The following is a 26,919-nucleotide window of genomic DNA, read 5'->3' as shown; positions in this document are numbered from 1 at the left end:
TTTCGCTCCATGCGCATGGGATATGATACTGGTTGTGATTCGAAATGCAAGTCATCTGGTTACCTTCAAGGCCACAGCCAAAATATTTTTCCTTGCAAAAAAATAGACTTAAAATTTCTACTGGCTTTGTAAACTCTGTCTTATATTATTTACCTTTTTCTCTTTTTTAATCTGTAAGTAAGTGTAAATAAGATGTGTTTATTCAAACTCTCTCCCCTTACAAGACACAACTTTCGGTCCGCCGAGTTTGTTACGGCGAATCTCTTCAGACAAGAGAGTGACGGGCAAAATGTACGTTTATTAGAGATTTCTTCAGTTCGTCGAGTCTTACTTATAAATCCACCTTCTTTCTCATATTAATAAAAATACTCTGCATGAGTTCCTAGCAACTTGATTGCCTAAACGACGCTATATAAGCTGTTTAACAGACACAGGTTTGTTTTATCGCGGATTTTTGTTTACGAAGTAAAATTGAATTTTCTAGCCATGTAATTTTAAGGTCATTCTAAGGTTAAATTTAAAAATTTTAAAGGAAGATGAGGAAATTTCAGTTTGTATGCTAATACTACCGAAATATTTCAAAGGAGCAACTAAAAATTTTCAAATTTAAATACGTATGGTGGATTACATCATTTGTAATTAGGCTTATTTTGATCTTACTACTAAATTAGCCTTGCAAAAGAGTATACAAGTCTTTAAAATTCATTATGTATAAAATAACGTAGTTACCTTGTATTATATCTGAAATTAATTTTACTTCGTAAACGACAAGAAGAAAAGTCTTATCAGACAGAGTTTACAAATCCAAAAAAAATGTTTAAGCTAATAGCAAGTCTTTGGTTCAAACTCATTTCAAATTGTTCATCTTGTCCCCTCCTCAACGCCTCGCTCTTTACGCTAAAGCTTTTAATTGTTTTAAAAAGAAGAATTGTGGTAAAGAGACAAACTTTAGCGTAAAGAGCGAGGGATTGCGGAGGGGACAACCCATTTCATATACGGAGTAATTTCTGTTCGTTTTAAGTTTTAATGTCGCTCCTTACTTACAGTTAAAAAAAACTAGTTTTTTTTATTTAATTATCAACAGGAGAGTTAATTGGGGGACAAGAGAGTATTTTTGCACCTAAATTACTTTCCCCCTCCCCTGTATTTTGAAAATACTTTTTTTTTGTATTATCATCGAAAAATGTCTATTTTTACTGGTACAATAGAGAAAAATCACCCTTTAGATTTTGAAAAATACATTTCGCCCTTTTCCCCTTCATTTTCGTGAATTGAATCCACTGATTATCATCATTCTTGGTGATTCTTTAGGGTCAAATTTCCTTTTCTTAATTAGTCTTTGTACAGTAAATAGCCCCTGGATTGCTCTTTTTGATTCAAAAAAGGCCCCTCTTTGGCTCGTCTAACTCATCCAAATTAATAATCAAGCTTCATACATCGAGGTTTTCTAAGGTATTTACTTAGTCCTGCAAGTCCCCTCGCCCCAGGAGGGATACCTCAAGATGATATCATTTGAGAAGGTGTCGGGGGATATGCCTTTGTCAGATGAATTGCGTAGGAGCGTGGCGTCATCATTTGTAACTTGTTTCAGCTACAATTTCTGCTTTCTATGTGCGCGGTCCTTTAAGTTAGAAAGCATGTAAGGGCAGAATCCAGTCTCATTTCAGCCAGTTGAGCGATACAATAAAGATGAAACAAGTCAAATTGTCATTCGCTTTTTTTATCATGTTAATTGTTTTACATTGTGTTTCGGCTAATATTTACGACACAGGAGAAGGTAGTCGATTTATTAAATTTGTATAATATTTTTTCTGTTTTCTTAGGAATTTCTATGCAGAACAGAAGATATATTAATTTGAAGTAAAGACAAGAATGTAGTATACTTTCCATAGAAACTGTTAGATGGATGCTCTTCCAGCGAAATTTGATTTTGGAAGAACCCGTCTTCAAATAAAAATTTAGCCATAATTTAGCCATTATATTTAGCCATTAATTTTTTCAGTATCGGCAAACAATATGTCTTTTGATTTTGGAAGATCAAGTTAGTCGATTTATTGAATTTATACAATGTCTTTTTCTGTTTTCTTAGGAATTTCTGTTTATTTATTTATTAATACCAAATACGGTAAGCTTTCAAGCTTGTCGCATGCAGGACAGAAGATAGATTAATTTGAAGTAAAGACAAGAATGTAGTAGATCTTCCGTGGAAAACGTTAGATGGATACTCTTCCGTTGAAATTTGATTTTGGAAGAGCCCGGCTTCAAAAAAATTTTATTATATTTAGCCATTAATTTTTTCAATATTGGCAGACAATACGTTTTTATTCAAACGGAACAACTTTGTTTTTTGATCAGCCACATTCCTCCGACTTCTGGGGATTATTCTTTGTCATTTAAGCATTTTGTCATTTAGATACCAGTCAATTATATAAGCAAAATATATCAAATCTTCAAATTATATAAGCAAAATAACCAACACTAAAATGTCATTAAAATGGCAATTTTTTGCACACTGACTGCCATTTTAGTGTTGGTTATTTTGCTTATATAATTTGAAGATTTGATATATTTTGCTTATATAATTTGAAGATTTGATATATTTTGCTTATATAATTTGAAGATTTGATATATTTTGCTTATATAATTGACTGGTACCGACTTATCTTAAATCTATTTTTTTCCTTTTTTGATTCTGTACTGTCTCTAATATATAGAAAGTCTTTCGTAAAAATTATTTTACTGTCAGCTAATGATTTGTAGCTTTTGTGTTTTCTGTAGGCATTATTCAAATAATTTTCATCTTTTTGTAATTATTCTGTTCTACATATTTCTGGGGTTTATCCTCTGTTAAAAAAGAATGCTATTTCTTCTTTGCGCATTCGGTATTTCCAGGATTATAAATTTCTTCTTTTTCTTTCTGAAGCTTCTTCCAAATCAGGATATTGTATTTAGCTTCTTCAACTTACATGTTTAAATGCAAAAGCTGTAATATGAAATTTGTAAAATTTATTCACATAATTGACTTGACCTAATCACTTAAACTCAGGGAGAGTTCCAGAATACGATTACCATTAATGATAATTTATTATCTGTTATAACAACTAGACAACAAAAATCTAGCCCCTTTAAGGGGCTATATTTGCTATAATACATAAATATATGTTATACCGCTAAGCAATTAGAGTAATACAATTTGTTTATAAATTGTATTACCTTTCGTCTTGGAACGAACAAAAAATATGACTAATTTACATTAATGATAATTGAGCTCTGGAACACGCACTCGGTATGCTTAGAGTGCGTTCAAACCCTGAACTGCTGTAGTTGACTAAAGTTAGCTTGATTTCAGTGAACTGTAGATCTGACAAGGTCTGAACGTCAGTATCTTCATCCGTATGATAAACTGTTTGAAAATTTTGCCAATTTTTATTCCGATTCCAAAGATTGTGAGAGGATTTTCAATGTAATCTTATCAAGTAACCTACGGCCATCTTTGTCAAAAATGAATGAAGAACTTATGCCACACAATGTATAATTTTGGAACCCACTTGTCTTTGAATGAGAGGAAGACAGTACAATACACTAAGTTGGTCTTTGGAGAAAAAGGTGACTAGTCTTAAGACCTCCTTGAGTGAGCTCTTGTTCCTGGTACAAGACTAGCTGAAATGGAGGTCTGCTGTTGCCGCCTTGCGCTCCTCTAGGCTTGGGGAGACCTAAGTCTAAGTAATAAATGTAATTCCTAACATCCTTCAGGTAGAGCTTATGAAAAGTCAACTTGAGATGGGGGGGGGGGGGGTAAAATGATCAGAGTAACTGTGACTATGGAAGATAAAACACTTGAAGTTGACTGTAGCTCAATTATCAAACAGTTCATGGTAACGGTGTGGTAAGGAGTGACGCGGCTCAATAGTGACCAAATCTCTAAAAATTGGAATTTTTATTTTAATAGATACATCAAAAGAATTGGTTTATTATGCTGATTCCAAATACATAAGATTCTTTCAGTTTAATATTACCCATGGAAAGATACGAACCTGAGAAAATTTGTCTTTATTTCGAAAAAGAGGGAAGCAGCCCCCTCAAAGTCAAAGAATCTCAATGGAAATCGCATCACAAGATTCAGCGTATTAGAGAACTCTCTGTAGTGGTTTCAAGCTTCTATCTAAAAAAAAATGCGGAATTTCGGGAAATCAAATTCCAGGAAAATTACGGAAATTAAAGTTTGAGTGAAATATGGTTTACAGGGAAAAAGAAGAAGAAAAAGAAAGAAATTTGTTTTTGAAAAGGAATAAATCATGTCCAATTTTCACTGCTTTTCATGATTTTATATTGAAAAATTATTCTTGGTTATTAAAATAGGTAGGACACTAAGAATAAAATCTGATGTTTTAATTAAAGAAGTAGAAACATCCTAATAAGGGAAATCATATTTCCCTGAATTCCAAGATTGTGATGAAAATGGACACAATTTTTTCTTTTCAAAAAAAATATTTTTTCTTCTTCATTTTCTCTGTAAATTGTATTTCCCTGAATCTTTGACACGAGCTTTTCTTGTTTATTTCTCTATAAATCATGTTTCCCAGAATCTTTGTTAGCAGTTTTTTCGTTGGTGAACATTTATTTTGTCTCGCGTCTGCAAAAACGATTTGACTGTCTAAAATCGTAATACTTTCCTTGCAAGAAATAAATTTTCTGTAATCGTAGTTTCAGGGTATATGACCATATGGACATTGTAGAAAATGCTCTTTTTTGATGGGTCGTAGGGAAAGAATAGGAGACGTCTAGTGGTGCCACTGACTTCATTAATCGATACATTTGGGTAGATAACATAGACCGTGAGGATTGTTTTTTTTAACACAGAACTAGTTTTTTTTGCAGGGAATGTGTTTTGATTTTAGAATGCCAAATGGTAAGCAGCAATCGGATCACTTGGAACGCTCATCAATAGACAGAAGCCGCGCTGATTAGAGGTATGTATGTAGCAATTGTAATTAGCGGTTAAGCTCCTTTCTTAATTTAAAAAAGAATGTAGCCTAACCGAAATAAACTTTCTTTTTCAGAAAATGAAGTTGATGACCTCGCCTATTCGGATGGTGACGGGTATTCTGGAGGATATGAGACTTTACCATCCCTAATTGTTACTCAAAAGTGAGTATATATTATACACCCTATTGTCGTGTCAGACATTTGACGCGCTACTACAATGGTATAATAAAGCCACGTGTATCTTGAAGTGGCAGAATAGTTATAATTTATAAAATTAATTTAAAACTAATTACAGCATCTGTAATTATTAGACGTCATTCACATTTTTTTTATATAGACCAATTGTACGGAAATTATAAGAAACGATAGAAAAACTTCAAAGATTTGAATGAGATACTGGCCCAAACAATCAAGTTTACCCATGAGTCAAATAATCAATTATACCCATGAACCCTATTTGTTAAGCTAGTCGCAAAGGAAGGATCTGCACAGCAATGTATGTTATATCACACTTTGATTCTTTTGACTTACACTACCCTCCTGACCCTCTCTTTGAGAACAGCTTACCAAACTATTTTAGCAATTATTTAAAAAGCTTGAAAATATCACATGTACCCTTTAGGCGTGTCAACGACGTTATTTTCAAGCCAAAAAATGACAAAATTCTTCACTATTTGCAGGAGAGAAAAAAAATGAGTACTTCTACCTTTCATCAGGGGATCCAAGTAGAGCATTTGAAGACATTTGACTTATTTGACTATTTATGGAAGAGAACCGAAAATAAATCTCCAAATAATAAAAGATTTCGAATCTTCAAGCTAGATGACTGCTTATTCCTTTCATCAGGGGATCCGAGTAGAGCATTTCAAGATATTTGACTATTTGTGGAAGCGAAATGAAAATAAATCTCCAAATAATAAAAGATATGGGATCTTCAAGCTAGAAGAGTACTTAGTCCTTTCGTCAGAAGATCCGAGAAGATCCAGGAGACACAAGTGCTGACTGGTTAGTTGGCAATCATATACCCTAAAGTCTGATACCTGACAAATCTGATAATGATACCTACCAAATACGGATACCGGATGATGTCTGACACAGATCCCTCATACTCAGTATGAAACTGCACAGTTGAAATTTACCAGGCTGCAGAGGTCAATAACAAAGTCCCTGTTGCTTCAATTTACAAAAATATAGGAGGGAGAGTAAAGATTTTTTTAAATTTTTCAAAGAAAATAAGAAAAGAAGGCATTTTTCAAAATTTAGTGGACAATTATACTATCTTTTTTCGTCAGTTATTCCTTTTAGCCAAAAGTAGGGAATCATCTGAAAGAAAGTAAGTTTCTCTAATATCATTTCTGGTTAAAAAGCTACTTGCTTGAGAAAATGAACCTTCGTTGAGGGATATTACTGCTTTTCGGCACTCCATCGAGGGCAAACTGAAAAGTAGGTCGTCCCTAAATGGGGAGGGAAGTGGCTGTAAGGAATGATTCAGATAAAACTGGGACTCTTTAGGGAGGGGGTGTAATAAGGGAACGTTTGAGTAGATTGGGATGGAAGAGGAGCTTGCGCACCTGTGTTTTCCACAAGCAGCTTGGTACTGCTGTGAGTGGATAGTAGTAGTAGTAGTGTAGTAGTAGTAGTAGTAGTAGTAGTAGTAGTAGTAGTACTAGTAGTAGTAGTAGTAATAGTAGTAGTAGTAGTAGTAGTAGTAGTAGTAGTAGGAGTAGCAGTAGTAGTAGTAGCAATAGTATGTTACTGCAAATTCAACTAATTAAAATGGTGGTTATGAATCTTGCAACCTAAAAACATCGTTCTGAAAGTAAGCCCAGCTGGCTTTGCGTCCGGTTTCACCTCTCAACATATTCCTTCCTTCTTAATTATCATCGTTAACTACGATCAACCGATGACGCTAGTGTGGTAAGTATCGTAGCTCCGACCGTTTTAGAAAGTAGTAAGATGAATTTAGTAATATCAATAAATTAATTTAAAAATGTAATATCAGAAAAACAAGGTAATAGATCAATTTTTCAAAGTTTTTGGAATAATTCATTGGTGACATCTGGTTTAAGGGACTTATAATCAGATTCAATATATGACATGGCGATAGAATTAAAAGAAGTTTACTACCCCTTATCCTACTGTACACCAAGAGTATCTTTTATCGGTCGTATACGCCCATTGCCAAGCAAACGTTATCTCATACTTGTTTTTCTTAACCCAAGTTCATTTTTTTAAGCCTATGAACTTTCTTCATAGGATTCGGAAGACAGATTTTCAGGAACAATGTCCCTTTAGAGACCATTTAAAATGGAGGTGCAGTATCTTATGAAGTTATGGAGGTGCAGTATCTTATTTCACGAAGTAATCAGTGCTTCTCTTGTAGATATTCCAACGGAGTTTCTACATGTTCCGTCTTTAGTAGCTTTTTGCTACATAATCTGTTTTGTTTTTTCTCGCTATTCTTAATTAAAGAAAGCATTATATTTTGTAATGAGATGAATTTCCAGTAGTAGTAGTAATAGAATTTGATAAATATTTGCGAAACCACAAAAATGACAAAATACAAAAAAAAAAACGCGAGGATAAAATTGCACCGATTTACAAAAAAAAACCATTTAAAAGAAGAAGAGAAAAACTTCATACGATAGGGAACGGGCTTCTACTGCTGTTCAATTGGATTCATTCATTGGCAGTCATGTACATATGTAGGGTGGCAGTAGGGTGCTTATTTCACACTTTTTATGGAAACCTTCACTATGCGTAACTTTCAGATAATTTGCCTGTTTTTATATCTGCGTCAATTATCTCCCCTCTTCACGTCTATATTCCACATACCTCTCTTCCACAGAAAAGAATAATGTTGGTATGCTTGATCGCTTCACGTTATGCTCCTGGATTATTTCCCATAAAGCCTAGCTTGTATGATGTTGCACCAAAAACAAATTAACACACGCACAAAAAAATAAAAAATAAAATAAAGTGGCAATTAAAAAAAAAGAGATAGGATTAGTAACTAGGGTTACCAAGCCTTGCAGCTATTTGTATGAAACTATTTTACAGGAATAAGGTGCTGATTTCTTGTAAACAAGGGATTAATTGCAAATGGTATCATGTTTCAAATAATAGTAGATTCCCCACCCTGTTAGTAATTGCTTCGGTATATAAGCACAGACTTTTTGTAGGTGCGTTCAATAGGGAAGAAATAAGCCTGCAAAGATATTTTCAACTGGGTAAAGGTATCAAACACTTCGTGGTAATGAACTGTAAGAAAGGCTCAGTAGTAACCGAAACTCTGAAAATCTGAATATTGATATCAGTAGATAGATCAGAAAAATCGACTCCTTGTGCTGATTTTAAATATCTAAGTTTCATTAAGTTTAATATTATCGATTAAAGGCAACGAGCCTGAGAAAATTTACTTGATTTGCAAAAAAAGGGAAAAACACCCCTTGAAAGCCATAAAATTCATCATCCTTAATGAAAATCATCCCATCAGATTCAGCGTATCAAAAAACTCCAAAGGAAAACCCTTCAAGCTCCTATCTGCAAAAATGTAGAATTTTATATTTTTTGCCAGAAGAAAGACCACGAATGGGTGTTTATTTGTTTGTTTTTTTAATGTTTTTTTTCTCCAGGAGTGATTGTAGTGACCAGTGGCCCAAGCATAAAGTGAGAGGGCTTATTCGAACAGAAATTAAAAGTTCTAGTTCCCTTTTTAATGACCAAAAAGACTGGAGGACAACCTGGCCCCCTCCTCCACCCTTTTTTCCAAAAGTCGTCTGATAAAAATTTTGTGGTAGCCATTTTGCTCATCATTGTTGAAAGACCCAATAACTATGTCTTTTTATGCAACATGACCCCCCCCCCCTCTAGCCCCAGGGAAAAGGTCTTTAAGTAATAAGATTTGCCCAATTTTACACATAGTATTTATCAATGAAGTATGCACAATTTTTCGGGTGTGGAGGGGCGAATTCTTTGCAGGGGGTTTTTCCACGGGAGAAGTTTCTATGGAGAGGGAAGTTTCTAGGGGATGAACTTGTCAGGGGAAATTATACACAGGGGGAAATAGGAAGAATACCTATACAAAATTCTTTTTAAATGTCTTGCTCTCTCATTTCTGTCTCAATTCTACGTGTGGAGTTGTTAAGGGTAATTGTCCGCGGTAGATTTTCAACGGGATTAAATTGTCTAGAGCATTTTTTTAAATTAATTAAATTGTTAATTGAATTGTCCCCGTAGTGTTTTGGGCCAGATTTTCTGGCATTAATTGAAAACGATTAGAAATTTAACAAAAAAAAATTTTTTTAACTGAAAGTAAGGAGCAATATTAAAACTTAAAACGAACAGAAATTATTATGTGTATGAATGGGATTACCCCATCCTCAAGACCATGCTCTTTAAGCTAAAGTTTGAATTTTGTCACATTTCTAAAAGAACGACTCCTGAAACACAAGGGTCGTTTAATTAAGATAATAGGAAGCTTTTTTAAAAGTATTAGGAAACTTTTGCGTAAAGAACGAGGTGTTGAAGAGGGGACACTCCCCTTCATACACGTAATAATTTCTGTTTGTTTTAAGTTAAATGTTGCTCCTTACTTTCAATTGAAAAAAAAATGTTTTTTTATTTAATCAAAAAAAGATTTATCAAGTGTAAAGCTTCACTTAACTTGGTAGTATTATTAGTAAAGACGGTGGATGCAATGAAGATGTTAAAAGTAGAATAGGCTCAGGGTGTTTTTTCACAGTTGAAAAGCTTAGAAGAATAAGAAAATAGTTCTGTGAACCAAAATTATAATAATGGAAGATGACAATACTCAAATATTATTCTGAAGCATGGGCACTCCAAAAAAAGAGGAGGATTTGCTAAATGTTTTCCAGAGAAATTGCCTACGGATTGTTTTAGGTACCCAACTGACTGTCTGTATTTCAAACAGTAGGCTGTACAAAAAGTGTGGCCTGGTCCCACTTTTTAGGGCTTGGTTCTGCACATTCTATCAATTTGTTTATCCTATTTGATTCTAAGGATACTCGGAAGATTTTGTTTATTTTTCTAATGCGCTAAATTATCCTTTCTCACTCCCAAAAATACTCAGAATATGGTTGCTTACCGTTACCATTTTTTTTCCAAATTTAAAAATGTGCTTTTACATTTGTTTTAATGCATTAAGTCATCTTTTGTCAATCCTTAAAAATACACAGAATATTGTTGCTTGCCGTTACCATTTCTTTTTCCAAATTTAAAAATATGTTTTTACCATTTTTTTTAAGGCGTTAGGTTCATCTTTACTCAATCTTTAAAAATACTCAGAAAATAGTTGTCACCGTTACCATTTCTTTTTCCAAATTTATCGATATATTTTTGGGATAATTATTCTTAGATATCTGAATGTGCAATATCCAATATAGGGATTTTTATAATCGGAGGGGGGCAAAATTCCTATTGATTGCAGAAGCCCAGACTTTCAATTGATCTTAAACTGTCAAATTACTATTTAATTAGTCTCTCAGATCCAGAGACCTGGATGCCACAGGGCGACATATTCGTTCCTAAAGATATGCATATGCGGTCCATACAAAATAAAGAGCTTCAGTAGTGAGGTGCCACCCTTTTTGCCACAAATGGAGTTGGATAAAAAAAAAAATCAAGATTGCCAAATTGATTACCGAGATTGTTTTAGCCGTATCTTTGAAGCCTACAAAACTTCTTTGAACATAAAACTGCATAAAAGACCTAAAGCCGAACTGACGAGCCATGAAATAACAAAGAACAGAGGCAAAAGCGACATATATATTTGTTTATACTGGGGAAAAACCCGAGTTGTTTTAGTTTGTCTTTTCCTTCTGCTGGCCCCGTTTCTTTTGTTTTTCATTTTCTCATTTTCACTCTCTTTGTTTTGACGAAAAACTGCTTGCCAATAATAGCCAATAGAAGTAAAAGATCTTTTTATTCCCCAATAAAATTTATGTCTTGTAACATATAGTCTTTTGATTTACCACATCCAAGTTATACACTTTCTGGGTTCTAAGAACCTTGGACTTTTTTCTCTAGCTGTATTGTGTTTTTATTTAACTTTTTTGTATTCTGAACAAAGCATAGCAGATTTATATTTTTTAGTTTTAAAAACAGGTTAAAAGTGTTATTTTTAACTAAAAAACAAAAAACACCACTTTCTCTGTCCAGCTCATAATTTTCAAGTAATATAATCCAATTTACTCGAGTATCAGAAAAAAGGGTGGCTGATGTCCCCCCCCCCCAGAAAATAACACCCACGGAAAATACCCCTAGGAAAATGCTCCCAGAAAATACCCCCCTTGGAAAACCGGAAAATACCCTCCCACCGAGGAAATAGCCCTCCCCCTGCGGAAAACACCCTCTGGAAAATTCCCCCCCCCCCCGCAAAATACCCCCGTGGAAAACATCCACTGTGGAAAATACCCCCCACACACGGAAAATACCCCCCGTGGAAAATGAGGCTCTTCAAAATTGAAGATTTTATTTGAGTTTTTTTTCCTCATGGGGGAAGGAATTTTGATATTTGTGTATTATACATCACTCACTCAAGTTTACGCTGTGTAAAATTCGAGAATAAACCAGTTTCTACGTTAGTTCCTTTCAGCTTAGCGTGATACATGACAAAGAAAAGTGACAGAATAAATGGGAAATATATAATTTGGGCTATATATTTGCACATTTTGGAGAGAGTAAAGTATTTGGACAGTTTGAAGTCAGAAAACAATTCTTACTTCATAATATGCAAAATAATTGTACCTAACACATTTTGCAGATCCGTTATACTCCCTCCTAGTGTGCAAATATGTAGCCTAAATTTGTTTCTAAAGTAACGAAGAAACTAACAAACAAACCGGTTTGTTCCCGATTTTTACGCATCGTGAACTTGAGTGAGTGGTGTATAAACACAACTACCGAAATTTTGCACGGACAGAGAGCCGGATTTCCCGGCATTATTTAAAAACGATCAAAAATCAAATAAAAAATAACATCAAAACTTAAAACGAACAAAAATTATTACGTGTATGAAAGGAGTTGGTCCTTCCACAAGACCTTGCTCTTTACGCTAAAGCTGTGATTTTTGTCCTAACTCTTCAAGAACGATTCCTGAAACACAATGGCCGTTTGGTTAGAATAATAAGCTTTGTTTTAACATTCTAAACAAACACTTTAGCGTAAAGATCGAGGTTTTGAGAAGGAGGTAACCCCTTTCATACACGTAATAATTTCTGTTCGTAACGTTTAGTCCTAATTCTTAAAGAACGATTCCAAAAACACAATTGTCGTTTCCAGAAACACAAAAACACGAAATGTAAAAAAAAAAAATAGTCTAAAGAGCGAGGTCTTGAGGAAGAGGCAACCCCTTTCATATACGTGATAATTTTTGTTCGTTTTAAGTGTTGATGTTGCTCCTTACTTTTGGTTGAAAAGCTTTTTTTATTGAATCTCTGATCATTTTTAAATAATACCGGGAAATCCGGCTCTCTCTCTCCATGAAAAATTCCAGTACTTATGTATTACACGGCACTCACTCAAGTTTTCAATGTGTAAAACTCGAAAACAAACCAGTTTCTTCGTTAGTTTCTTCGTTACTTTAGAAACAAATTTGGGTTACATATTTGCACACTAGAGGGGAGGACGGAGTATTACGGGTCTGCATGCAAGATGTGTTAGGTACAGTTATTCAGCCTATTATGAACTAAGAATTGTTTGCTGATTTCAAACTGTCAAAACACTCCCCCTCCCACTTATGTACAAATATATAGACCAAATTATACCCGTCTATTCTGTGACTTGTCCTTGTCCTGTCTCACGCTAAGCTGAAAGAAACGAACAAAGAAACCGGTTTGTTCTCGAGTTTTACACAGCGTAACCTTGAGTGAGTTCACGTAACAAAATACCTTCCTCCTACAGAAAATAAAAAGAAACAAAGCTCAAATAAAATTCTCGAATTTAGAAAGCCTTATTTTCCACAGGGCGGAGCGTATTTTCTGGGGGTATTTTTTGGGAGGGGGAATATTTTCCAGGGAAGTATTTTCCGTGGGGAGCGGGGGTATTTTCCATGGTAGGTGCTATTTTCCGAGGGAGTACTTTCGACGGGGGTATTTTACGGGGGTTCGGCAGGGGAAGGTATTTTCCTTGAGGAAGTATTTTGAGGGGAGTATTTTTCATGGATAGTATATTCCGTGGGGAGGGGGTATTTCCAGGAGGGAGGGGGGTAAATATTGGGTGGTTCAATTCCTAGAACCCGAAAACAGACGCTTACAGAGAAGGGCAAAAAGGGTGTCATCCCCTTTCTTAGAAGACTTGAAATTACGTAATTCCAAAGAACTGCAAAAATTTCAAGAATTTGAACTACTCACAGGAAAACACATAAAAAAAAACTAAAAAAAAAGACACTTTCTATTTTTGGTTCATTATATCCAAGTAATACAATCTAATTATTTATTCGAGTATCAGAAAAAAAGACGCTTAGCGGGAAAGGCAAAGGGGGTATCGCCCTCTTTCTTAGAAGATTCGAAATTATGGAATTCCGTAACAATTGTAAAAGTTTCAAGAGTTTTAAGTACTCACAGGAAAACACAGAAAAAAAAATCATGCTTTCCTGGCGTTAAATATTCTTCACCCCCTTCCCCCTCCCCCTACTCTAGAATGATCTTGCTCAGAAAACTTGATAGCTATTCAGTTTTCTTGAATCAGAACAAAGATGAATTCAAAAAAAATTTCTCATTTTAGTATTATATAACAATTAAAAATTTATAAAAATCTAAGAGATCTAAAAGGCGGAAGAATAAAGATAAGATTCAATGTGGCCGTAGCTGGTGTATTAGCTTAAATTTTCTTCACAATCACAGTATAGAAATTTCATTTAAAGCCTAAAATATTTCTCAAAAATGCTCTACAAGCAGCTCTTGAAAATGGTTCTACATCTGATGATTTTCAATATTCTTTAAAATTTGTACTTGAGAGTGGATAGTTTTGTTTGTCCTCGACTTTTACACTTGTATCTTGGCAGGAAATCTCGACGTATTTTAAAGATACGATAAAAAAAATATAAAAAAAAAATACTTTTCATTGTATTCTTGTATAAAAATTAAGGATCAAGAAAAAAACAAGATATTCAAGAGACGGAAGAATAAAGATAACATTAAATATGGCCATAGCTGGTGTAAAATCTGAAATTTTGTTAACAACCAAAAACAATCTTTCAATGAGTAAAATCACTAATTCCCATGAAGGCTATGTGGCCTATAAAGCTAAGGGATCACGAATCAAACTTGAAAATATTGAACTATCTAAACATCAAACTATTACAAATTTAGACTGTTAAACTATTTCGAATATTTACTCAGAAGGAAAGAAAAGAAAAAGACAGGGTGCGAGAGAAGGTGCTCATTTAAATATAACAAACATACAACTCAAATCAGACGATGTGAGAATTCACAGACCCAGAAAAAACCTATGGCCAACTCTTATGATCAGCTCAAACTAAATAAAATTGATGAAATCTTACAATATAATTCCTCTCCAAACTTTCAAAGGGATATACAAATTGGCTCATCTGTTCCTAAGAAGAATCAAATTTTCACGAAAAAAATGTGATTGCTTCCGTATGGCTACGGCCTTTGCTCAGTATGGCTCAAATGATAATTAACAAAAAAGAAGAATAATGCTGAAATGACTATACTACTGCTACTTCTCACAATTCACTGCAGAGCCAAGCTAACCTGAAGCCAACATAGCTGCGCACTACAAACTAATTTATTAATATAGAATCACTCGGCTATGGTGATAAAAAAAATTGTTCTGTGATATATTTTTTTAACTTTAATTCCATCTATCGCCCATTTCCTCAAATCAAGCAAAGACCATCAATCCTTTCAATTTGTTTTAGCCTGTCTTAGGACTCCTGGCCAACATTATCTAATATTTTAAAGGAAGCATTTGGTTTTTGCAGATGTGACTCCCGAAGATCAGTAATTAACACATGAGCTGATTCATAAAAATTTTATGTCCCTCGGCCTTCTATTTTCTTTAAAGTCTAAAGTCTATATCTCAATCTATTCAAATGTTGCCTTTACACTCTCCCAAGAACATCCAAATACCTTTAAATTTTTTCTTACGACCTCTCCTCACCTTGTTCGGGAACGACTATGCGGCTCTAAAAATTGTTAGTATTTCCTAAATATGTTAAACCCCTTTCTTCACTCACAAAAATTGCTGAGGAGTTGTCATCTAAACTTACAATACCAAAGTAGGTTCTGCTGCACCTTAGAACCCGTTTAGACACATGTGGAAACGCTCAAGAGCCGATTGTTACCATGGGAAAACCGGTCATTTTTCCCATAGTACCAATCGGTTTTGGGACCAGGAATTGTTTCTAGTTCTCCTATGGTACCGATTGGCTTTTCTTTTGTCTTCAAGCAAAAATAAGCAAGCACTTTTCAAAGTGGAAAGCATGTCAAATGTTCAGCACGAGAAAGTTGGAGAAAGTTCTTGTTCAGAACCACCAGTTTTTCTATGGTACGATTCATGCTCCCTACAAAGTGAACAAGAGAAAGGAGGATGAAAGTGCATGTTATCTCCAGTACCCATTTAGAGCTAGGTTAACTCTGGCTGAGGTTACAGAGTCAAGCCACTGATCCCCGTCCCAAACCAAATAATTAGGTACACTAGGATTCGAACCCTCGCCCTCTCGGACAAAGGATCCCAAATCCAGCCCACCCATACGGCAAACGTTGTCAAAATGGGATACGACAAATCGTACAAAAGATTGTTAATCTTTATTTTGGAATTAGCTACTATCAGCAATACTCACTCTTTACTTTTTTTAATATTTATAAATCCACTCCACTTCTTTACCTTTTCCTCCTTTCCTTAATAAAATTTCTTATCCTTCTACCCCGGCTTATTTTTCTCAGCTTAATTCGTTTCATTTCAAATAATTAAATTATTTATTAGTTTTCTTTTAAAAAATTGACTTTTTGCATCCCTTCATTAGCGCTATGAGAGAAATTAGAAGTAATAAATGCCAACGAAACAACTTGGATAAATTCAAACAACACGGGAAGCCAACAGAAAAAAACAACAAAAAGAAGTTGAAATTGAAGAACAAATAAAAATTTGGAAGTTCTTCTCGAATAAGAAGAATATTGTGCCAACTTCATTAAAATTTAATTGACATTTAGGCACTGTTAAAGGAGAAAAGTTTAGAACTCAATAATTTCAATGAACCTGGTGGTACTTCGATATTTACCTTTCGGGAAAATCTGCCACCTATCATTTGAACACTTTTCCTTCCCTACGACTCGGGTTTTTCTCATTGGCTTCCCTATGTACATGAACCAAGAATTAGATGCCTGATAAAATTCTGGCTAAAAACGACAAGCTTTTATTCCACTAGAAGAAACAGAACATATTTTTTTAGTCTATCCGCTCTTCCTTAAAATTTATATTATTCAACATACCGTCTTTTGGTTTACCATAGTCGAGCTGTTGCAAAGAGAGTTATCCCTAAAAAATAACTCAGAGTTCTCCTACCATACAATTTTCCTTGACAATTTGATTGCTGAACACTAAGTGTACTGAGTACAATGATATCTAAATAGTATATCGCTATACTTAGACTGACATCTAGGGAGTTAGATTCAACATTTTTGGCAATCACGCAGTTTGCGTGCAAAGATTCAAAATTCCTAATGTACACTAGCTATTACAATAAGAACCATTTCCAAAAAATGCCTACTTTGTCAAAATAAAAAACACTGAATTATAAGTGGGTTACCATGACAAGAAGTATCTTCGCGACAAAAACGTGTCAGTCGCAAAAATACTTTCCAATAGCTTTCTGGATTCACCTTCCAAGTTCAGCCAATTCTTGTCTTCTTGTGTTTGACATTTTTCCGACAGTCACGAATAATGAGAATAAATAATGGAAAGCTAACCCAGCTTGGCTTTCCAACTCGCAAAAAAAGTGCCTACTGACTCTCACGAAGCATTATATGCGAATCCTTGAAAAGGCTTTAATTAAATAATATTCGATTAATTGGATAACAAATACTACTCATAATAAGATATATGCTGTTAACAATAAAATGTAAATAATAAACATTAATTAATGGTTCGCTGGCCTGGTTACCTTTTTCATGATTTTGTGAGTAACTACTTGATATAATTTTCCATCACTATCTTCACTTGAAGGATACCCAATAAACCAATACCAAACAAGTTACGTAAAACCATTGATAAAACATTATTTTAGAAGCTTCCCTTATCTTTTCCTTTTTGATTGTGTTTCTGGACAATGCTAATATAACTGTAGACGCTCCCCTTTTTTTCATGTTTACAGGCTTTGTTTAAGGCTTTAATTAAATTTTGTGATTTTGTGAATAACTATTTGATATAATTTTCCATCAGTATCATCACTTAAGGATACTCAATGAAGTTACATAAAACCATAGATAAGGCATTATTTTAGAAGCTTTCCTTATCTTTTCCCTTTTTATTGTATTTCTGGACAATGCTAATGTAACTGTAGACGCTCCCCTTTTTTTTTCGGGTTTACAGGCTTTAGTTAAGGCTTTAATTAAATCTTGTGATTTTGTGAATAACTGATTGATATAGTTTTCCATCAGTATCATCACTTAAGGATACTCAATAAGCCAATACCAAAGAAGTTACATAAAACCATTAATAGAACATTATTTTGGAAGCTTTTCTTATTTTTTCCCTTTTGATTGTGTTTTTGGACAATGCTAATGTAACTGTAGACGCTCTCCTTTTTTTCATGTTTACAGACGATCTTGCATCCGACGGGGCGGTACTTGTGACCACCGGCCACACGATTGTTGTTACAATTCGACCTGTCGCTGCAATCTCTGGGGATCCAACTGCAGATGTCACCGAGCAGGAATCTTCCAGCGATGGGGAAAATAATGAAAAAACAATATTGATCCTTTACTTCATTGTTATTCCAATATCTTCTGTGTACAGTTGCATATCTGCTCATTATTATAAAAACAAGTTCCATATATCTCTCTGTTTGTTTTAATTTATTTCTTTCCTTCTTCGGTAGCATGTGTTTATTTTTATAATAAAGTGTTGCTTTCTTCGCCCCCATAAGATGTTTTTTTCCAATTTTAGAGCATCGATTTCCTTCAAATAATTGGCTACAACAGCCATTTTATATTTTTTCTAGTTTGCATAAACTGCCCAACTGGATAAAAACTGCCGTCTGATTATGAATGACAGAAATAACACTATTTCTTAATAATAGAGAAGAAAAATAATTCAGAAACAGATAAGTAAACAAAAAATAAAACATAGTTTCAGTGTATCGTCACCAGCTGTTTATGGTCAAGGATAAAAGTTGCAAGAAATAATACTATTAAAAATTAACTTAAAAAAATAAATATAAAAGTGAACACATTACAAACCATTTGTGCAGTGAATAAAACAAAGAGAGAAGCTAATCGAATAAAGTATTTCAAAACTACAAAAAATATGCTTACATATTCGTCAAAATTTAGGCCAAAAGCACGAAAAACTAATATAATATGAGACGCTATCACCTTTTTGCCAGTGTTGCTACGCTGAACCGTGAGAATAAAGAAGCAAAATGAATTCGTTAAATCTGGCAACACTTTTCTCCCCAAAAATTAACGCATTACCAACATATCCATTCCTAAGAACTGCTGCATCTTTAAAGAACTGCTGCCTCACCTTACCGATCTATTTTGTCTTATTTTAGATTATGTTTAGCTTATTTAGCTAACAAATTACGTCCCCATCACGTCCCCTTCTTTTCAATTAGCTCCTGTGATTATCAAAACTGCGTAAATGCATTTAAAGAGTTTTTTTTTTAAACCGGTTTACATGATTTTTTTTTAAGATATATATGGCTTTGTAAATTTCCACTTAACCAGTTCAAACAAGATCTCATTTGTACAAATAGAGAAGAGTGAAGGAGAAACACAACTTCAGAAACGGGGAAATCAAAAATAACTTATAGTCTGCCTGTGTTGGCACTAACTATTCTTGATCAAACAAAGAAATTGCAAGAAACAATGTTATTAAAAAAGATGTCTAAAATTAAGACAAAATATGAAAAATCGAACAAAAATTAGAAATCATTTATACATTTCACAAAACAAAGAGAAAGGTTAATAAAAATAAAAAAAGGTCAAAAAATAGAAAAAAATCATTGTCAAAATTTAAAAAAAAATTAAAAATCGAACAAAATTTAGAAACCATTTTTACATTTCACCAAACAAATAGCAAGGTTAAGAAAAGTAAAAAGGATCCAAAAATACAAAAAATTCTTTGTCTAAAATAAAAAAAAAATGAAAAATTGAACAAAATTTAGAAACCATTCATACATTTCACAAAACAAAGAGAAAAATTAATAAAAATGAAAGAGATCAAAAGATAGAGAAATTCATATATTTTAAGATATGCAACGTTATTTAAGTTTCAACTTAACCATTTCAAGCGATCAGATCTCAGAATTGTCCCAGCTAAAGATAGAAATGGGTCCATGATTAGGAAAGAGTTAAAAAGAGACAGGCATTTTGAGAAAGCGCTAAACCGCGATAGAGTTACAAGGAATGAGATAGAAAAGATCTTAAAGGTTTGTGACGCTTCGGAAATGAAGGAAAACTAATTTTGTGAGGAAGAAAAAGATAGCGCTGGAGGGATGATAATCCTATAATCCTATGCGCAGACTGTGCAGAAAATGAATTCGTAAATGTGGTGGTTTTAAAGCTAGAGATAAATTACTGAATATTATGATTATGATTTTTGAAAAGGGGGATGAGCTTAGGGATTTTATAAAAACTTTAATTAAACTCTTCTACGGGGAAGCTGATAAGAGTAAGTGTGGTATTACTTAGCTTTCTTTAGTCTTTAGCTTTATAGATTACGAGTAAGCGTTTGATTCAGCTGAAAGAAGAGCTTTAGTCCTATCCTATCCTTGTTTGATATATGAGATAAATAAATGAAAGTGGTTAATGTAATGATTGATGCGATTCATGTAGCAAATGAGGCTAGGAGCTGGTTTCATACAGAATAATGAGTTAAGCAAGGTTGTATTTTATCACCATTTATGTGGATCATTCTTTTGTCCAAAGAAGCGCAGCAAAGGCCATGGGAGAGCTTGGATCAAATTAGAAAGTAAAACTCTCCTATACTTAGTTTATGCTGGTGATTTGAGAGTTCCAGATTAAAACGCTTCCTAAAGGAATTTCTTATTAGTTTTAGAGAGCTGAGAGTGCAAGAATATACTTGAAAGCTAATGTTCAGAAGACTAAGTCACTTAGACTGGGAATGAAGTTTAAGAGGTTATGCTTGGTAACAAGAAGATCGACGAAGTGGATAGCTTCACTTACCTATGTAATATTATTAGTAAAGACGGTGGATACAATGAGGATATTAAAAGTTGAGGAGCCAGGGCCCAGGGTGGTTTTTTCGCAGTTGAAAATAGTTTAGAGGAATAGAAAGTCAGCGAACCAAGTTTATAATGCTGTAAGCTACAGCGGTGAGAGTGGTCAAGTATAGTTCTGAAAGGTAGGTACACCGAAAGACAGAGGAGGATTTTTAGATTTTTCCCAGAGGAGATTGTCTTAATAATTTGGCCAACCCACTTGGGAAAAGCATAAAGCAGCTCGAACCCTGAATTGGATGGAAGGAGATCGTAAGCGAGGACTTTAGCCGAATCGTCACTTCTCGAGAGGGTGTAAAGAGGGAAGCATTTAATACTTCGGAATAGAAGAGGAGTCTGTGTAGCTGTATTGGCCTCGGGTGGTTTGGTTCTATAGGGATTTGATAGTAGTAGTAATAGTAATACTCTTATGCCCGAGTCACAATATAGTCATCCGTGCTGATAAAAGGCTGGGGCCATATTGTTTTTTAATCCTTTTAGCACTGTCACTAATTCTTCCTCATAGAATAACAAAAATGGCTGGGGCCATATTGTTTTTTAATCCTTTTAGCACTGTCAATATGGCTGGGGCCATATTGTTTTTTAATCCTTTTAGCACTGTCACTAATTCTTCCTCATAGAATAACAATAATCCGTGTGATAACAAAAAGCTGAGTTTTGCACGTAGTAAACTATACTACATTAAAAATTACTACATGAAGGAGGACGGAGAAACAGTGGCTGCACCAGTGGCGTCTTTTTTTAGGGGGGGGGAGGTTATTGTCCCCCAATAATTGAGGGAAAAATTATTTTATAGTCCATGCCCCTTTACTCTCCGGATGTAGACATCTCTTGACCCAACACTACCCTACGCCCCTGCCCTACAGTAAGTACTGGAAGAACAGCTTCTGAAGACGCTGCATATCTGTTTGAAATCGTCTCCTGAAGAATGCTATCCCTGAAAACCAACCTAGGTAAATGACTAGGTTCAGTGAAGAACCTAGTAGAGAAAGTGGGTTTTAGTGACCCTAGCCACAAAACAATTTTATGAATCGACCTGTAATAACAATAACAGGCATAAATCAGCCTTAGCAACCTGAGGCAAAGCAATAATGTATTCTAGTTTTAGGACTTATTTCGCTGTGGATTAAACGGATCTGAGCCTCTAAAAACACAGATTAACCGAAAACACATGGTCAGTTCTCCTTTATGGCTTAGAGTTGAGCAGAGCTGATCCCATGGCTTTCATACTGACTTTAAGACATAAATAAAAACAAGGTAACTAACAGCAAGTTTAAAATAGATAAATGACGTCGCATTTTGCACAATTACCAAGCTAAATTTTTAGTATTGAACGAGACTTCGTTTTAAAAGGTTGGTTAAGATGAATCGTTAGTGAGGCCTGAAGTGGAGGTCCCTTTGGACCTCAGTTGTAGTTCCAAATTTAGGTCGAATAGTGATAAAACGTCCCATTCCGAGGACTCGTATAATCGGTATAATTGTATAATCGGTATTTACTTACCTCAAGGTTTTACAGTATAGGTTTAACTAGCAGCATGTTTAAAATAGATAAATAGCTTAATTGTGGCAGGCATAGATCGGTCTAAGGTTTTAGCAGCATTGTCCCATAAATTTTTGATAAAAAATTCCATGTCTTCGTAAAAGCTATGCAACAGCTAAATCCCCCCCCCCCCATTTTAATTTTTCTCACATGTCTTTAAACTAGATTGTCTTAGTTCAAGCCTCATACAACTTGTTGTTTTGGTGACTACCTCAAACAGACCTTTCCGCAATTTCCAATTTGTAAATGAAATGGGCGGCGACATTTAACTAGAAGCAACAGGAAATAATAAATATTTTTATGGTTTAATAAAAAGTACGGAATATTAAGTTAAAGACAATATAAGAAAAGCTTCTAAAAAGAGAATACTATCAAAGAAATAATTCGTTTGTACTGATAAAATTGAAGTTTATCTTTTAAGGTTGCTGGTTTCTTCTCAAACACAAAGGGAGAATTTACAAGAGCATATACAATGCCATCTAAAATAGTATAAAGGGGCAAAATAGGTGTCGCTATAGTGTAAATGCGAGAACTGAAAACTCCCATGGAGGTTGATACTGAACGACACCATTTCTGCTTGTTTCAAAGGAGGTTTTATGTTTCTGGCACATTTTTTTCCAAATTTTTAACCTTTGCAAAAATAAATCGTATCTGGTACATTTAATTTGAATTAACAAATACGAAAAGAAAATGTAAATTAGGCAATTTACTTTTGTTTAGCTTATGCATTTGTAAGACGTGACTTAGAATATGTGTACCAGATTATATGCAAACCACTTACGACTATATTAAGTTTTTGAGAAAGTAATTGGTAATGAGATAATAAATGCAACTAGAAATGGGATTTCACATCTCATTTGCTGAAACGGTTTTAATCATTTAAGGCACTGAACAAATTTTTAGAATTGCTCTAAGAAAGCCTTACTTCAAGAAAAAAATTCTTTACGAAAAATTTATTATAGTCTGCATGACTCGTCAATAGGTTCAAAATTACAATTTAAAATTTTGAATCCATGGTTCAAAACGGTAAGTCTAACCGCAATTTTTCATCATGTTTATCATTTTTAAGGTTAATTTAAAAAAAAATTGAAATTAAACTTATAAAGACTTGAACAAATTTGAAGACTAGAATTTTGAAGGCTAGAAGCTTGGTATTTAATCAAGACAGAGGGGGCTAGACTTAGGATTTGTTCATTCGTTTAATAGTTACTTTTAGCGGAGTTTCTATTTTGTTTTTCGAAACAAACAAAAGTTTTGAAGCGAAAAAAAGAAAATAATATCATTATTAGTTTTTGAGTATCATTCTACGGATACAGTACACGGAAAATACGGATCAAAGTAATTAAAATGTTCGAAACAAGGATAAAAGAAAAGGGAAACACGTTTAAATTGCTTACAATCTTTTTCGCATATGAATTTGGCTTACCATAAGCTAATTTGACCCTGTTATATTTTTTAGACTTCTTAGATTCTAGAAAGAAAACCTTTAATCGATTTTTAACTTTCTTCTTAAATCCAGAAGATTATTCTCTAAAAATAAAGGCTAACACCAAAAATGACAAACAAAAGCTCTAGCATCGAATACTGAGCATTTTTTGTGTCTGTAAAAGCTAAATAGTCGTTTTTTCCTTTTTTTGCTTAATTTCCTAAAAATAGATAAATAAATAAAAATACTGAATTAAAAATAATAACTGATAAATAAAGATACAAAAAAGAATAAAAATAATAACAAATCCAGTCTCCATCATCTTCAATACTCAACTCCACCTCTCCTCCCCCAAAGCTACCGTTTTTCCCCTAAGAATTCCTAAATTTCTTTTTCAGTATCTTTATTAGTTTTTACTTACTTTAGTTTTAGTGTTTTTCTTTTATTAGTTTTAGTTTTATTATTAGTTTTTTTAATATTAGTCTTTATTAGTTCCTACTATACTTCGTTTCGTCCACCTTTGACGTTACCACATTTTTATTTCTTAACAACCTTTTATATTTTCACTAATTCTTCCTCATAGAATAACAATAATCCGTGTGATAACAAAAAGCTGAGTTTTGTACGTAGTAAACTATACTACATTAAAAATTACTACATGAAGGAGGACGGAGAAACAGTGGCTGCACCAGTGGCGTCTTTTTTTAGGGGGGGGGGAGGTTATTGTCCCCCAATAATTGAGGGAAAAATTATTTTATAGTCCATGCCCCTTTACTCTCCGGATGTAGACCTCTCTTGACCCAAGGCTACCCTACGCCCCTGCCCTACAGTAAGTACTGGAAGAACAGCTTCTGAAGACGCTGCATATCTGTTTGAAATCGTCTCCTGAAGAATGCTATCCCTGAAAACCAACCTAGGTAAATGAATAGGTTCAGTGAAGAGCCTAGTAGAGAAAGTGGGTTTTAGTGACCCTAGCCACAAAACAATTTTATGAATCGACCTGTAATAACAATAACAGGCATAAATCAGCCTTAGCAACCTGAGGCAAAGCAATAATGTATTCTAGTTTTAGGACTTATTTCGCTGTGGATTAAACGGATCTGAGCCTCTAAAAACACAGATTAACCGAAAACACATGGTCAGTTCTCCATTATAGTTGTGAGTTGAGCGGAGCTGATCCCATGGCTTTCATACTGACTTTAAGACATAAATAAAAACAAGGTAACTAACAGCAAGTTTAAAATAGATAAATGACGTCGCATTTTGCACAATTACCAAGCTAAATTTTTAGTATTGAACGAGACTTCGTTTTAAAAGGTTGATTAGATGAATCGTTAGTGAGGCCAGAAGTGGAGGTCCCTTTGGACCTCAGTTGTAGTTCCAAATTTAGGTCGAATAGTGATAAAACGTCCCATTCTGAGGACTCGTATAATCGGTATAATTGTATAATCGGTATTTACTTACCTCAAGGTTTTACAGTATAGGTTTAACTAGCAGCATGTTTAAAATAGATAAATGGCTTAATTGTGGCAGGCATAGATCGGTCTAAGGTTTTAGCAGCATTGTCCCATAAATTTTTGATAAGAAATTCCACGTCTTCGTAAAAGCTATGCAACAGCTAAATCCCCCTCCCCCTCCATTTTAATTTTTCTCACATGTCTTTAAACTAGATTGTCTTAGTTCAAGTCTCATACAACTTGTTGTTTTGGTGACTACCTCAAACAGACCTTTCCGCAATTTCCAATTTGTAAATGAAATGGGCGGCGACATTTAACTAGAAGCAACAGGAAATAATAAATATTTTTATGGTTTAATAAAAAGTATGGAATATTAAGTTAAAGACAATATAAAAAAAGCTTCTAAAAAGAGAATACTATCAAAGAAATAATTCGTTTGTACTGATAAAATTGAAGTTTATCTTTTAAGATTGCTGGTTTCTTCTCAAACACAAAGGGAGAATTTACAAGAGCATATACAGTGTCATCTAAAATAGTATAAAGGGGCAAAATAGGTGTCGCTATAGTGTAAATGTGAGAACTGAAAATTCCCATGGAGGTTGATACTGAACGACACCATTTCTGCTTGTTTCAAAGGAGGTTTTATGTTTCTGGCACATTTTTTTCCAAATTTTTAACCTTTGCAAATATAAATCGTATCTGGTACATTTAATTTGAATTAACAAATACGAAAAGAAAATGTAAATTAGGCAATTTACTTTTGTTTAGCTTATGCATTTGTAAGACGTGACTTAGAATATGTGTACCAGATTATATGCAAACCACTTACGACTATATTAAGTTTTTGAGAAAGTAATTGGTAATGAGATAATAAATGCAACTAGAAATGGGATTTCACATCTCATTTGCTGAAACGGTTTTAATCATTTAAGGCACTGAACAAATTTTTAGAATTGCTCTAAGAAAGCCTTACTTCAAGAAAAAAATTCTTTACGAAAAATTTATTATAGTCTGCATGACTCGTCAATAGGTTCAAAATTACAATCTAAATTTTGAATCCATGGTTCAAAACGGTAAGTCTAACCGCAATTTTTCATCATGTTTATCATTTTTAAGGTTAATTTTAAAAAAAATTGAAATTAAACTTATAAAGACTTGAACAAATTTGAAGACTAGAATTTTGAAGGCTAGAAGCTTGGTATTTAATCAAGACAGAGGGGGCTAGACTTAGGATTTGTTCATTCGTTTAATAGTTACTTTTAGCGGAGTTTCTATTTTGTTTTTCGAAACAAACAAAAGTTTTGAAGCGAAAAAAAGAAAATAATATCATTATTAGTTTTTGAGTATCATTCTACGGATACAGTACACGGAAAATACGGATCAAAGTAATTAAAATGTTCGAAACAAGGATAAAAGAAAAGGGAAACACGTTTAAATTGCTTACAATCTTTTTCGCATATGAATTTGGCTTACCATAAGCTAATTTGACCCTGTTATATTTTTTAGACTTCTTAGATTCTAGAAAGAAAACCTTTAATCGATTTTTAACTTTCTTCTTAAATCCAGAAGATTATTCTCTAAAAATAAAGGCTAACACCAAAAATGACAAACAAAAGCTCTAGCATCGAATACTGAGCATTTTTTGTGTGTGTAAAAGCTAAATAGTCGTTTTTTTCCTTTTTTTGCTTAATTTCCTAAAAATAGATAAATAAATAAAAATACTGAATTAAAAATAATAACTGATAAATAAAGATACAAAAAAGAATAAAGATAATAACAGATCCAGTCTCCATCATCTTCAATACTCAACTCCACCTCTCCTCCCCCAAAGCTACCGTTTTTCCCCTAAGAATTCCTAAATTCCTTTTTCAGTATCTTTATTAGTTTTTACTTACTTTAGTTTTAGTGTTTTTCTTTTATTAGTTTTAGTTTTATTATTAGTTTTTTTAATATTAGTCTTTATTAGTTCCTACTATACTTCGTTTCGTCCACCTTTGACGTTACCACATTTTTATTTCTTAAAAGCAGAAACAAATTTCTTTTTGGACTCTTCTCTGCTTCT

At 33.8% G+C, this 26,919-nt stretch overlaps 1 protein-coding gene and 1 long non-coding RNA gene across 2 annotated transcripts in view; both read left to right on the top strand.

The window, feature by feature from the left end:
• Positions 1 to 26,919, top strand: part of LOC136036029 (general transcription factor 3C polypeptide 5-like) — a 508,607-nt gene that overhangs the window by 94,275 nt on the left and 387,413 nt on the right. The window lies entirely within an intron of this gene.
• On the top strand, positions 1,636 to 18,028 carry LOC136036027 (uncharacterized). Its single transcript, XR_010619609.1, has 3 exons — positions 1,636 to 1,777; positions 5,061 to 5,148; positions 17,793 to 18,028. It is a non-coding gene; the product is annotated as an uncharacterized LOC136036027 (long non-coding RNA).

This window comes from Artemia franciscana, chromosome 15 (genome assembly GCF_032884065.1).
Source record: "Artemia franciscana chromosome 15, ASM3288406v1, whole genome shotgun sequence".
In the NCBI taxonomy this organism is placed as follows: Eukaryota; Metazoa; Arthropoda; class Branchiopoda; order Anostraca; family Artemiidae; genus Artemia; species Artemia franciscana.
Note: the sequence above shows the minus strand (reverse complement) of the source record. Positions and strands in the feature narration are given on the sequence as shown.